Source organism: Oratosquilla oratoria, chromosome 25, assembly GCF_046742065.1.
Source record: "Oratosquilla oratoria isolate Oo_2021 chromosome 25, ASM4674206v1, whole genome shotgun sequence".
In the NCBI taxonomy this organism is placed as follows: Eukaryota; Metazoa; Arthropoda; class Malacostraca; order Stomatopoda; family Squillidae; genus Oratosquilla; species Oratosquilla oratoria.
The window spans coordinates 33,608,433-33,621,938 of NC_134801.1; positions in this window are offsets into that span (position 1 = coordinate 33,608,433).

Here is a 13,506-nt window from a genome sequence, read left to right on the forward strand (position 1 = left end):
AACAGATCGTACACTAAAGTTGTTCCTTACTTTTGAGTGCACGATGTTCATAACCGAAAATACCCTTTCTACATTTGCATTTGAGAAAGGCAAAGGCAATAATGCCAAGGCGAAGGCAGAAATATTAGGGAACTTCCAGTTACCTGCAGAATCTAGTTTTTCATATACCTCTGCCCAAAATGCAACACTGTTTTCCAAACATGATTTTGGCCATTGCTCAAGGAAGTACACCCCATTCATTTTCTAGTTCATCTATATCTCTAACTATAGATCTGTGCCTGGAAGCAATAGTTGCAATAGAACCCTTGATTTGAGAAGTGGCTACACGAGGATGCAATTTCTGTAAAAGAAGTAGGGTGTCAACATTATCTGGCAGGCGCAGCTGCACTTGATTAATCAACTCGAGTACAAACTCTTTACATTTCTCTTTGACGTTAATCAACTGTTTATTGGTTAAGGTACATGAGTGCAAATGTGTTGAATTCATAACCAAAATTGATAGCATTCAAAGGCAAAATATAATTCTGAAATTTCAAAGAAGGGAGATCTTCTTTGGCACATTTTGATAAGTGACCTGATTCTACCACCATATGCATAATATTACGATACATATCGATCAGGTCTTAAGTTTAGCTACCTCAACATTTTGCCCTTGGAAAAGTGTGTTGACTTTCACCACCTCTTTAAGTACTTTCCGAACATGTAAAAGGTACAATTTATTATGAGGATCATTGTATGCTAAGATTAGTTGTTTTGCTGTGTAGCAACGCTCACTTGTTTCACACATTTCAAAATGCAGTTTTAGGGAGTCCCATTGATCAAGGATAACGCTGATTGCCTCCAAACGGGACAACCAACGTGTGCTAGCTAACCCAGGCACTTTCTTGGGTACACGGTCCTCAAGAACTTTACACAACTCTGTATATTTCTTGATCCTATTTGGACTATTAGAGAACCATGTGTGTGTCTCTCTAACTAAAACATCAAGAACAGTGGGGAGGTTTTCACATGCCTTACTTGCAGCTAGATGCAGGGAATGACACACACATCTAATAAGAGTTATTTCAGGGTTGTCATTCTTTAATAATGTTATGAGTGATGACGACCTACAATTGAATTTGCCCCATCTGTGCCTATACCTATCAATTTGTTAACATCTAATCCATCTTCCATCAAACAGTTTTTGACAGTTATATAAATGGTGTCTGCTTTTGCATCCCTTAGAGGTACTAAACGGTAAAAAGTGATTGTTCCTGTCCACCTACTTTATGTAAACTGTATGTCGTCACTTAAGGTCTACGTTTGGTACGTCCGAGTCTTACTGCGCACTCAATTCAAATTTCGTAATTCGTTCTGTACGTTGGTCCTACTCTCCACTGTCCGCTCTCACACGCTCTATGTGAAATCACGCTTGGGGTCCCGTGAGACGTGCAAAACGTTCTCCTTCTTTACCTCTATAGGTTCTGTACGTATACATACATCATATAACTAGACATTAAGCAATAAAGATTAAATGTGATGTTTTCCTTATTAGGGTAGACTTAGCTAGAATATAATCGGTATTCGGTAGTCTTAATTTCTTTACCAGTGCCTATTTATCTACAAATTTAGGGCACTTGTCACATTTTTATCTTGGTTAATGAAAAACTACAAGATTTGTGGTGTTTTCAGAAAAAAAAACTACAAGACTCCAAGATCAAAGCAAAAAAACACTAGATCCAGAAGGAAAACAAAAGGAGTGGCAACACGAAATACGAATTTATGAGAACACCAATGCCACCCCCCACCCCCATCGCCAGGCCCGGGCCAGCTATAACCGTTTCTGTTGATACTTGGCTGATACATATTTGAAAATTGACGGGGTGTCTTGCCTTATTTAGCTGTGTATGTACTTTTGCATTAATATTATTACTATTATTTTAACATTTACTTGAAATCCCATAAAAATTCCACAAAAATCAAAATTCCCATGAGACCTCCAACAAAAATGCAAAATATCCACAAAAAAAATCCCACAGATATTGAGGTGTTAAAGTCCTCCCACAAAACATCCCATGTGAGCAAATTTCTCCCACAAATTTGTGGGAAATTCCCACAAAACGGCATCCCTGCTAGTCACTACTCTGTTGGACCTTACTATTTCATGTTATTTACTACGATCGAAGACATATTATGTGAGATTATACTCATAAAGATAGATAAATAGTTTGTTACTGATTTTATTTAAATTGGGTTCACAAAAATAAGAATTGTCCGAAACAAATGTATTTTCCTTACTATCAATGAGCAAATGAAAGGCTACCATACCTTATTTTCATAATGTACAAACATAAATAATTACTTAATATTGGTTAACTGGGATCATTATCATAAGAATGATCAAACAGACATTTTCCTGACCATTAATTAGCAAATGAAAGGCTACCCTCTCTCTGAGGGGTGCATTATATCTTATTTATTTTTAGGAGAAAGGGCCGCAATGAAAGCCTTTGGGGGCCGCAGGTTGCACAGGGCTGCCACAATGTGTTCGTTTCCACGCTGCTTGAGTTGCGAGTTTAGTATTGCTATTCATTCTACCGAGTCAAAAGCCTTCTCAGTATCTATAAAATCTAAACAAAGACATATGTTATATGGTCATTTTCTTGATTAGTTTATTCATATGAAATTTTGCTTAGTTTATTTGTAACGATCTTAGAAGATACTTTATGTACATTTGATAATAAACTAACCGATCATTAGATACTCAGGTTCCTCTTGTCTCTTTTCATGTGAAGTAAAATCACTATAGCATTGTACCATGATACAGGAGCGCATAATTATAACCGAGCTGATTTACAGTGAAATTCTTTCCCTGTGTTTTTCAAAAAATCTATCGATATGCCATCTTCCCCAAGTGGTTTTCCTCATGTTATACATTTTAGAGCAAATTCTACGTCTTCTTTTGGTAACTTCTGGTACATTACTATATTACATCTACAGATGACTTTACTGACTATGGTGTTTGACGAGTAGAGCTCTTGGTAAATTCTTGTACTTTATTTACCATTCTGATTTTGCATTCATTAATCTTTCCATTTCTATCTTTCATCGATATAATTTGCTGCCTCCCTAAAGCTAGTCTGCACTCGACCACTATTACTTTTATTTTTCCGAATAACTTCCTCTGTTATCCATGTTTCTCTTTTTTTCTAGCCTTTGCTTCCTGTAAATAAGCTTCTCAATTTCCTTTCTCCTACTTATAATTTGCATGATCCTTCTTTTTAATAGATCATTTGTAATTTTAGAATATTTGTTTTCTTTCATGCCTTTTGTATTTTCTACTTTCCCTGTTGACCTTCTTATAATATTTGCTAGATTCAGATTAATACCCTTGATGGTGTTCTCGTCATTTCTTAGAGCTTCAAATATATTTCTAATTCCTAACTGAAATTCATTTTTGTCTTAACTTTCGCAAGGTTTAATTTTTTCCTTTGAGATGATTATATTTCTCTCGGACCTGAAATAAAATTTAGCTGTGCAACCTACAATTCTAAGGTCACTACATGTATTTACTTTATATATAACCGGACCATTGCTAACACTGTTGCTCTCATCTAACGTGAAGCCTACTTCGTTCTTTGTCGTTCAATTTGGACTGCTCCAGATTTATTTATAACCTACACGTTTTTGGAGGAAAGTGTTATTCTGATGTTATAGTTCTCTACAAAATGAAACAGCATTTCGCCTCTGTCATTTCTCTCACCTACTCCAAAACATCCCAATGTACAGCTCATCTTCCACTTTAGCATTGAAGTTACCTATTAGCAATGTGCATTTGATTTTCTTTGTCCATTACCTAATTCAATTCATCATAGGATGACCCAATTTCATCGTTTGAACGCTGTGAAGTTGGTGCATAAACCTGAATTATTTTTAGGCTGTACCTTTTACACAGCCTTACCACATCCCGATCTACCCTATCTGATATACTACAAAACTCGCACTGGTGACTATTTTGTACTGCATCATCTGTTTTTCCTCTATTCCTACGATGTCCCACTTGATGTTCTCCAGTTCTTCCATTGCTCTTCAGCATGCGGTCTTCTGTGAAGGTTCTCACGTTTTAGGTGTAGATATTCGCTTTCTGCATGGTACTTAATGTCCAAGACTTAGATCTAATTGGATATTATGAGACCAAAATGACAAATATTGAACTGTTACAAAATCGTAAGTAGTTACTCTGTCTAAAGTCGAAATAAAATTTTATAGAAAAAATTCACAAGCTTTACATGAAGACTCTCCCAGACGATAGATCATACCTGTCTGCCCTTCTCAACACCTATGATACAACCTTGTCAAACAATATAAGTTGTCCAAGAACTGTAAATGGCCCGTGTACCTTACTTGACAGAGTATATGTTAGGTGAGGAACAGCTGTCCTTATACTGGTATCGTGTAATCCAGCACTACCTGCAGCATGGTAGGTTTTTGACAATTAAACTAGTTCCCTCACTGGTTTTCCGCCAATAAGGAGGTTATATTAAGCAACCAAATAAAAAAAATCAAGAGGGCAGGTGAATTCTTTATGAATAAATGATGACCCAACTCCGCTATGGGTCACTAACCCACGGGTTAACCGTGCGTGGCATCCCTGTAGGGTCTGGGGACGAGAGTCCTGGAGGCTGAGTGATGTCCTACTATTGTAGTTGCACTAGGGTATCACCCTAGGACCAAGGACATCCATCTCTGGCTCTCTCTGGACCTGTGAGTGGCAGACTTTGAGGGTAGAAATTGCTTGTAAGGCATTTCGCAAATCTAATATGATTGTGTAAGATGCAGGAGCTGGGTTGTGGATAATGCAGTGAAGATGGCGAAGAAACCAGCAGTGAAGACTGAGAAACTGGAGAGGGGGAGGTCCAGATCTTGTTTCAGTTGGGGGCATTACTTGTAACCCTCTGTGTAACCGATAGCTCTCGCACAAACCCCATGGTCTGTGCGGGAGCTATTGGTGTATACGAGTATGTTCATACTTATTGAACGGGTAGATAGGTAGGAAAGAATTTTTTGTTGGGTGGCTTCAATCGGAATTTGATCTTTTGTTAATGTGGCTAGGGTGAGGTGGTAGGGGTGCAATGGAGGAAATAACCAATGGGGTCAGTTAGGCGTTGTTGTGGGAAGGATTTTGTCGGAAAATTTCAGTGTAGGTAGCAGCAAATATTTCACCATATGGATTGGCATTATATGGATATGTGTTGAATTCTTGATGGATAGCTGAGGATCCAATGATGTGGGAAATTGGGTTGGTAGGGGTACTCTTGATGGGGTAAAAATATTTTATTGATGCCATGATGCGGTGGATATCTAGAAGGGAGAAATACCTATTTCCAACTTTTTTTTGTGTGGAGTACTGCGAAAGGCACCTGTGCTATGTAGTGGGGGAGGATAAAGTGGGAGGGTCGCCATGTAATGAAGCGGTGGGGTAAACCAGCTTCGGTTGTCGGATATTATTGCGAAGGTGTTATATCTTGCTCCATTGCTTCTGACCTAGAGAGTAGACGGGAGACAGGGATGGCCCTTCATCCATAAAGAACTATAATAAAAGGTGAAAAAAAAAATGGGTCTTGGGCGGGTGTGGGATGTGTGAAGCGTGGGTATATGCCTTGGTTGATCGTCTTCTTTATGAAGGGGTAAAGGCCTTTTGGTGTATCTTTTCTACCTATATACCAAAATGAATCTTCCCCTTTATAAGGGAGGTAGCCAGCTAAAGCATGCACTCACCCCCACCCATCCCACTCCTATTCGTTACCCATTTGATTCTCTTTTATCTTAGCTCCTTGTGGATGACGGGTTATCCATGCCCCCCGCCCACTACTCGGGTTAAAACCGATGAAGCAAGACATAGCACATCCACAGTGGGGGTCAGCCGCTTTATTTACATGGCGATTTTCCTTCCTTATTACTTCATGTGAAAATGGAGAAGACGAGGCGAAATCCCTTTGGGTCATGTCAATTTATAGTCCATTCACAATCATTCTTCAATCACAACTATCTCTTGCTTTCTCCCTTCACTGCTCAACAGACATTTGTTTTTTACAGAAGCCCCCTTTCACCCCATCCATTTATCTCATTCTCGGTATTTCCCTCAAGTTCACTCCATCCACCTCTGCCTTCCAGGCTCGTATTGCTAGTGATTCCTCACTCATTCTTCCCATGTGCCCAAACCATCCGAACATTCTTTCATCAGCCCTATCTGCCAGCTCCATTTCTACCACCGCTCTCCTCCTCGCTTTCTCATTTCTCACTCTATCCATTCTCGTAGCACCTACCATATGTATACGTTATTATTGCTATCATTGCTATAATTACTATTACTGTCATCATCATCATCATCATCATCATCATCATCATCATCATCATCATCATCATCATCATCATCATCATAACCATCCTCATCGCATCATTATCAGGGAGGGGAGGGAAAGAATACTGCCTCAGAGTGTTCCCACTTGGGTCTTAAAAGGTGACAAATATGGGACGGAGGATAGGACTAGGCATTCTACTCTCTGTAGGTCTAAAGGGTAAACCCCCCCCCCTAAAAAAAAAAAAAAATCAAAGCATAAGAGGGTCTGGGATATTTCCAACCAGAACCATAAGATTTAGGTCTTTTAATGTGCGTGGGTATGGTACAGATGAGAGTAAAAGGGAAGAGATAGGCAGTATGTTTGTGAGAAGAAAGATGGATGTGTTAGGACTGAGTGAAACAACGTTAAAAGTGAGGGATGAGATTGAATTTGGGAGTGAAGTGGGGAGGGTGTCGGGAGTGAGGAGAGGACAAGAGAGGGAAGGGGTGGATATAATAGTAAGTGAAGACATAGGTAAGCGTGTGGTGGAGTGGAAGGAGCTTTCTTTAAGGTTAATGTGGATGAAGATAGAACTGGGAAGAGAAATGTGGGTCTTTGTAAGTATACATGGGCCTGGCAGTGAGAAGAATGTAGAGGAAAGGGAGGATTTTTGGATAGATTTAAACGAGTGCAAAGGGAGTTTAGGGAGAAATGTCAGTGTAGTGGCATTGGGAGATCTAAATGCTAGAGTAGGAGATAAACCAATAGACGGAGTGGTTGGGAAGTGTGGAGTTCCAGGAAAAAAATCGTAGTGAAAAGTTGACGGTAGAGATGTGTTTAGAGAGTTGATAGTAGCTAACACAGTGTTTATGAAGAAAGTCGAACATAAATACACATGGAAGAAGGTGGTGGAAGGAAGGGTGGTTAATAGAGCTTTAACCCATTCAACTCCGATGACAAGATGTCTTGTCATTTGGTCAAATAAAACAAAAAATCATAAAACACCAAAATGTTTGATCAAACACCAGAAAAATATGACGTCAGTCCTCACTTCGCTGCGAGCGAAGCGAGGATTGACGTCATATTTTTCTGGTGTTTGATCAAACATTTTGGTGTTTTATGATTTTTTGTTTTATTTGACCAAATGACAAGACATCTTGTCATCGGAGTTGAATGGGTTAATGGACCATATAGTCGTAAGTAGGAGAAGAGGAGGAAGAGTTTTGGATGCAAATGTTCTTAGGGAAGAGAGTGGGGTTATGTATATATGCATAGAGCTTTAATGGGCCATATAGTCGTAAGCAGGAGAAGAGGAAGAGTTTTGGATGTAAATGTTCTTAGGGGAGAGAGTGGGGATATATATATATATATATATATATATATATATATATATATCTTTGTGTGTGTGTGTGTGTGTGTGTGTGTGTGTGTGTGTGTGTGTGTGTGTGTGTGTGTGTGTGTGTGTGTGTGTGTGTGTGTATAATTAAAAGTGATGGCTAGTTGTGCATTAATTGTTTTCTTAAAGGTATTTTCCATATACCTTATTATGGATTTGTGTTCCTTAGAAAGGAAATTTATGACTTGGCTGTATGTAGTCATATTAGCTAGATCGCGATTTCGGGTTCAAGACCCTTCTTCAGTAGCTATAGGGATGTTCTTTCTTATCAGGATAAGAATTAATCCGATGAGTCTAGTTAAAGTTCTAAGTTTTATACTAGAGTTTCTTTACTTGCTAATCACTTTGGGGGAGGTCACCTGGTATTTCGGGCAGTGACGAAATGTCACGTGCACTGGAGAGCCTCCGGGTTCGTGTTGTGGCGGAATGTGGCATGCTTATGGTTATAGCGTTTTGTCTCGTAATTGCACGAGTGGCGTTTTGTATCGTATTGGCGTTTGTGGTGTTATGTCTCATTTTTGTATTTGCAACGGTTTGTCTCATGCTTGGAAGGGCTCTAAGGTCTTCGGCTTGTACATTTAGGTTTAGGATTAACTCTTTATTACACAACGCTTCTAAAATTGAGAGGCGCCTCCTAATTTTAGAAGCGTTGTACATTCTCATTAAGCGCCTTGGCATATCTCTTCGTTAAAGAAAATGGAAGATATCATCATCACCTCTGCCGATAAAGGAGGAGGCATCGTGATTCTTGATTCCGACGACTACAACAAGAAGATGCTTGATCTTTTAGCAGACGGAAACACGTACTCTAGACAACATAGTGGCCAAGCAATAAAAGAGGCGGAGATATTCAACAAAGAAGCCAGACACCTGTTGAACAAGACGGAGCGAGGAAAGAAGTTAATACACCTATTGGAAGAGGCCCCGAAAACTCCATCCATACAAGGTCTGCCCAAGACACACAAGCCAAATATCCCATTACGACCCATCACCTCTGGGATTGGCAGTGCACCACATCGTCTAGCCAAAATTCTAGCCGCCCCTCTTTCCGCGGCTTTGGGTAGACTTAGCCAGGCACATCTTCGGAATTCATCAGATCTTAAAGAGAGGTTACAAGAAGTGAATTTTAGGGCAAAGAAATTGGTGAGGTTTGACGTGAAAAGTCTTTTTACAAACGTCTTAATTGATGGAGCCCTAGAAGCAGTAGAGGAAGTACTGGAAATGTTCGATGATAATGAATTACCCGTGTGCAAACGCGATTACAAGAAATTATCCATGTGCGTCAGGTTCGGTGCTTTTGAATTTAACGGTGAAAAATACTGCCAACATGCAGGTTTAGCGATGGGTTCTCCCCTCAGTGCAGTTATGGCCTCACTATATATGGAGATGTTAGAAAGCAAGTTTTTTCTCCGCATATCAGAAAATACTGTATGGCTCAGATACGTGGACGATGTTTTAGTGATTACCCACTACAATCCAAAAAATGAAAACTTATTATCTGATCTAAATAGTGTGAATTCTAACATCCAATTCACGATCGAAAGTGAGATAGATGGGCAACTACCTTTTCTAAACACCGTATTAATAAGGTCAGGGAGTGGCGTTAAATTCAAAGTTTACAGGAAACCAACGTATAAAAATGACTTCATTCATTACTACAGTGCACATGATACGAGGACAAAGACTGGTGTGGTGATAGGCTTGTTCTTGAGAGCGTTTCGTATTTGCAGTGACGAATTTTTAGCGGATGAAATTAAAATGATAAAAACGACTTTTGAAGGACTCAAATACCCCAAAGGATTACTTTGCACCCTGGAGGAGAAGGTCCGTAATATACTACGCAACAAAAGAGAAATGTCCAACACTAAGTATTGGGTGGTCCCAAATTCCATCCTAACGAGAGACCTAGACAAAATCTTATCGTCCTCCAACATTCGTCTTGCGACTTCTACAGGTACGAAAGTGAAGGACCTTATAATCAAGAAACAAGACCCAACCTTAAATATAAACAGCGTAGTATACGAAATCCCGTGTGGTGGATGTGATAGGAAATACATCGGTGAAACTAGCAGAGGCTTAGACACCAGAATAAAAGAACACCGAACAGATGTAAGACACCACAGGGTTAGCAGTGCAATAGTAAACCATGTCGACGAAAGAGGCCATCTACCAAGATGGGACAAGGCAAAAATTCTCATGGATAACATCACACAACAAGAAAGGCGATGGAGTTCGTTTTTATCAACATCCATGATAGCATCAATAAGAGGACTGGGGATTTGATATGGGCTAAAGCAGCAGCACGCTTTGTCGCCATGGACAATAAACACAAAGCCCTTGATCCAGACGGACATTTCAGCCACGCGAATACCAACAGGCGGATAATTGGTCCACCCGCTGCGATAACTCGTCACACCGACAGATGAGGTCAAGTGGGGGACAAACCTGACGCTTTGCTATGTTCCTTTTTTATGCCATATATATTGACCAACTTGACTTCAAACTCTATTCCTCTGAAGAAGCCACTCAGGCGAAACTAGTCAGGAATAAAAGTATTCCCCTCAGCCCGTGTTCCCTTTACCTCCTATCCACATTCGTCACAATGTATACACATTATTATTATTATCATTATTATTGTGGATAGGAGGTAAAGGGAACACGGGCTATCCACATTCGTCACAATGTATACACATTATTACTATTTGTGAGTGCCGATTGCACTATGTATAAGAATATTTTGATGTATGATGTTCTACAGATAAAGTATAATATGTATCGAGGTTAATTACTAATCATGGCTGGTGCTAGATCTGTGTTAAGCACCAATTGTATAATATTCAAGTGTACTGACAATGGTATGTACTAAAATTAATTACAAATCATGGTTTACGATATTTGATGTATGTATAGTACAAAGTACTATGTCTGGGTGGATATGAGAAAATATCTATGACATGTAAAGGAGGCTAGAGTCTAATGTAAATCATAATCTGGTTTTGTTACGCATGCGGTTTCTTTGTATGTACAATTTATGTATATTGTCTTGGTCGAAGTTGATGTATTGTAGTGAATAATTAACTATGTTATAAAATGAAATAGAATTAAAGAAGTCATATGAAAGGGAGAATGTTGAGTAGAACGTGACTTATATATATTTAATGTGGATCCTTTCAATTTGGTATTCCTCCGCTAAAAAAGTAGTGCCCCATCCTCTTCGTGAGGAACGTACAAGTATTGTTCTTTCTGTGTCTAGTTGTCAAAGTGACAACACCTTCGGGTGTGTGATAGGAAGCATAATTGGTAAGCATTAGCAGAGTGAATTATTATTTTCTTATGTAATTTGACTTATGAAATATTTGAAAATATAACCAAGAGTTAGTGTGGACGTTATGTTAATTAGAGAAATACGTGATTTAATTGAATAGGAACGGATCACGGAAGTATAGAGTGATGAATATTGAAGGGGCGGAAGAAGAAAGAAAATAATGGTATGAAACATACAGTTTATCATGTACTAATTATTGAATTATAGAGGTTTGTCATGGTTGAATATAGTGCTATTTTGATAGCTTGATTATGAATGTAAATTACAATGTTGAATTGATTTACAGAAACCACCACACCACACCACACCACACCACACCACACCATACCACATCACATATACAGCCAGATATATACCTTCACACCGTCTGTTGTAAGACCGAACTAAGAGAATAAAGAAGACAAGCGTGGTGCGTAACATTATTACTTCCTCCTTTACCTCTGTACCTCACGACCGACGACTACAACAGACGGCGATGACAATATTATTATTATCATTGTTATTATCATTATCATCACTATTTTTATCACTATTATTATTAGTACTACAGTCGACCCTCGGTAAGACGGACACCGTTAACCCGGATATCAGATAAGACGGACATCGTCCGAGTTAAGGAGGCGCTGCCTGATGTACGATGATTCGATGATGCATCACAATACGCGCGTTATAGAATATAAAGTTACAGCTGTAACAGAGCCCTTACATGCCTAAGTGCCGCCCTGGGTCAAAGTTTTCAGTGATGCCCCCCCCCCCCCCATCACCATCTCCCACCTCCACCAACCCTTGCTGCCTATTTTAGCCATTGGCTTGCAAAATAATAATAATAATAAAAAAAAAAAAATCATTTTTGTATTTAATGCCCCTATTGCGGAAAACATAATGGAAATATTTCGCATTTTGTTTATTCTAATGCAAAATCGTCGATTACGGTAAATTTTTCAGGGCTTCTTTGACCTCTTTTCATTATAATTATTCTGTCAGCACCCCTATAAGTGCCGTCCGATGGCATATGTCCCCACCCCAATCTGAGGGCCCTGAGCTGTAATACTCCTTTTTCACCCCGGATGTTGATAACCACAGGAAATGCGATCAAGCCTGTCCATAGAATACTGGGGTTACTCAACTACAAAATAAATATAATCAGGACGTCGACACTGGCATCCTTGCATACCCACACGCGCCTCATGACGCCAACATTGGCGTCATCGTATTCTATGGGTTAAGCGAGCTACTGTTCGTCTGAGTATCTTCAGCTCTCCCGCCAATACCACCACCACTCAAGCGTGTTTACCTCTGTCACTCCGCAACATTATGCTCTATTACTTTGCATTTTTCGCGGATATTTCTGTGACTAGGCATAGTCCAGACTTGAGTTTTTCACCATGTCTTCAAGGGGTACTAGTACGACTCCTCAGAGAAATGTGGCCTTATCTGTGAACCAGAAACTAGAACTTATTAGAAAACTAGAGGCCGGTGCATCGGTGGCAAAAATGTGTCAAGAATACGGAGTAAAAAAATGTATCAAAGATACGCAAAGTAAAGGATAAACTCATTGTTTTTTTCTTTGAAGTATAATGTGGATGCTGGTTCTAAAACATCGTCTCTTGGTGGAAGGTAACGTATGCGAGTCGTAAAGGATACAGCTGAGTATTGTGTGCAGTGTATGGTGTAATGTATACCGTACAATAGGTATTGTATTTGCCTATAAATAGGCCCAAAGATTAAACCAAACGATCGGCTAAGACGGACACCCTTAACCCTAGTGGTCCATTTTGAAGAGGTTTGACTGTATTATCATTCATACTATATTTGGGTGACCTTCCTCACAATGTCGAGTGAGCAGGTTGGATCCTATACTGGGCTGCGCGGTTGTTGCTACCGAATCATAATGCCCGTTATCTCATTACAAAACGACCACTGTCCTGCACCACCATCCGCGTGGACTGCAACTCGGGCTTTCCAGAAATCTCTTTTTCCTTTCCCCACCATCACTCACCATGACCGAAGGGCTTTTTAGTGTTGTGAAGGGATGAAGTCATTATCGGAGGGAAAGTTGATAGTGTCTGAATGTGACATCTGTCTCAGTCACTCACTCTTGGTAACTCCTAGATGGGAGCATGTCCCCAGGAGCAACACGTGGTGGTGTTGGTGCAACAGTTGGTCTTCCTCTTCTCGAAGCCTCGAGATCCTGCTATCCTCTCCTTAAGTAGGAAGATGAGGTGAAGCGGGTTGCAAGATCTCAAAATATTAACCTTCACTTCCTGGCTGCCACTTCCTGGCTGCCACTTCCTGGCTGCCACTTCCTGGCTGCCACTAGGAGGTCATTCTTCTTATCAGGAGCAAAATGAATGTGAAATGAAAATCTAGCATCAGTTACCAAATGCTGTATGACACTGACTAAGAGCAAAGTCGGGCTGGCATACTGGCTGGCAAAGCAAAATCACGTGAAACAGCAAGGAGAA